Source organism: Mandrillus leucophaeus, unplaced genomic scaffold (genome assembly GCF_000951045.1).
Source record: "Mandrillus leucophaeus isolate KB7577 unplaced genomic scaffold, Mleu.le_1.0 Scaffold130, whole genome shotgun sequence".
Taxonomy (NCBI): Eukaryota; Metazoa; Chordata; class Mammalia; order Primates; family Cercopithecidae; genus Mandrillus; species Mandrillus leucophaeus.
This window is the reverse complement of record NW_012101255.1, coordinates 1,948,894-1,950,734: the sequence shown is the minus strand read 5'-3', so window position 1 is coordinate 1,950,734 and position 1,841 is coordinate 1,948,894. Positions and strand designations below refer to the sequence as shown.

The 1,841-nt window shown below is 33.4% G+C and overlaps 2 protein-coding genes across 3 annotated transcripts in view; one reads left to right on the top strand and one right to left on the bottom strand.

Moving 5' to 3' along the window:
* Positions 1-1,841, bottom strand: part of IGSF10 (immunoglobulin superfamily, member 10) — a 34,796-nt gene that overhangs the window by 3,263 nt on the left and 29,692 nt on the right. The gene's annotated exons all lie outside the window — the stretch shown is intronic.
* Positions 1-1,841, top strand: part of MED12L (mediator complex subunit 12-like) — a 350,848-nt gene that overhangs the window by 348,285 nt on the left and 722 nt on the right. The window lies entirely within an intron of this gene.

The following is a 1,841-nucleotide window of genomic DNA, read 5'->3' as shown; positions in this document are numbered from 1 at the left end:
TTTTTTTTTTTTAATTTTATTTTGCAAACTCTGCTGGACCAAACTACTGATTTGAAAGGAATGTCAGATCTTGACAGAAACGTGACCCATTTATTCTGCATTCACCTGTGATGGTGAAATGGACATTTATTTGCATTGCTCTAATTTGAAATGTTTGTAATCTCATAAGCACTTTATAAACTTTGTTCTTATTTATGTAGGACTTTTCTTTGCTTTTGTTGTGGTCAAAAGGTGCTGAAACAGATTGTTGCTTAGTACTTAAACTTCTTAAACTGAGAACCTAAACCAAGGTTCCTGTGAGAGCCGCCCTAAGATGTGCGGAAACCTGTTAGAAGTAGCTGTACTCAAATTTATTTTGAGGCAAGATCATTGACGAGAGTCATTGTGAAGGTACAACATGTACATCCTAAAGGCCTGAAAGAACTGCAGTGGAATCGTCCAACTATTTGTTGCCAGTTTTGGTTCTCCTGAACCTTATGCCACCTTAAGGGAAAAACCCTAGCAGCTGGCTTGAGATTCCAGTGCTCACACTTGACATGTTTCCAGAGAATCTGGCCCCAAAGTCCAGAAGGCTCTGGTTTTCATACAAGGTGTATTTGCTGTTTATTTTGTATGGTAAGTATTTGCTATTTTGAATTTAATTATTACTGTCAGTGTCAGTCTTGGTTGTGTATTGCATATACTGTATTTATAAATTGGTGCAAAAAGCACAAGTAAATTATACATCAAATTTATTATAAAGAAATAGTAACTATTTTAACTTTGTTCAAGTATGTGGTAATTTGCTCCTATTAGAGTAAAAAAGAAACCAGTAAATTATCAGTTTGTGTAACTTAAGAGTATTCCATATAATATTTTTTTAGATTTAGATGCATAAAATTTTGAATGTGAAAAATTGCAGGGCATTTTAAAACATATGTGGGGGATATTTTCCCATGTTCTCTGTTATTTCATTTTCTTTTGCCATATGATTTTACATATAATATAGTCAAGCATACTGTGAATAGACTTGTCTATAATGAGCAGACCATGTAAATCTACTTTTTTAAAATCTAGCTAGTACAACTTTAGTAGACATTTTCTTTTGCAAATAATTTATATCTTCCTAGGTGAGTTACTCATTGCAAAGTTTGACTCATGCAAATGACCTCAAATACATGTCAGCTTACTTTGCTGTGGCAACATCCATGTGAACTGCTTTGTACACTGTGAAAATATTTCACTCCAGCCTGCCCATTTTGTGTTTACTCTGGGCTGGAAAAGACTTTGCCAAAACATTAAAAACCATTCTTTTCACTAAATTAACAGTCTATCTGCTTTCAGAAGATGTATCTGTACACATTTTTGCTGGTTTTGTATATCAGATTTTTTCCTCTCAAGAATCCTACTTAGATAAGCTTATGAAGTTGTTTTATTCAAAGTAATATATCTATATAATGACTGCATTGGCAAAACAACCGAAATGTAAATGTTGTGCCTAGTGAGTGAGTCATGTTCCATCTTTGTTATTTCTTTCCAAATTTCTTTGCCAGTTCAGTTTGAACCATATATTTTGTAGCTCAACATTGCAAACAACAGTAATACTGTTTTAAGAATGAGTGTTATAATTGCATAGCATTTGTATGCACTTTATACTTTGCAGAGGTGAGTTAAATTATTGATCATTTTGCACATGAAGGCTGTGGGGCATATCTGTGTTCTTTTTTTTTTAGGTGAGAAAGTTAGTTATGCTAAGACTCTAATTCCAAGATTCTATGGAAAGTTGAGGAATGCTGTTTTACCCCTGCGCATTATAAAGAAAATAACTAGAATTACTTTAGTCTTCAGATTTTCTCCCTATT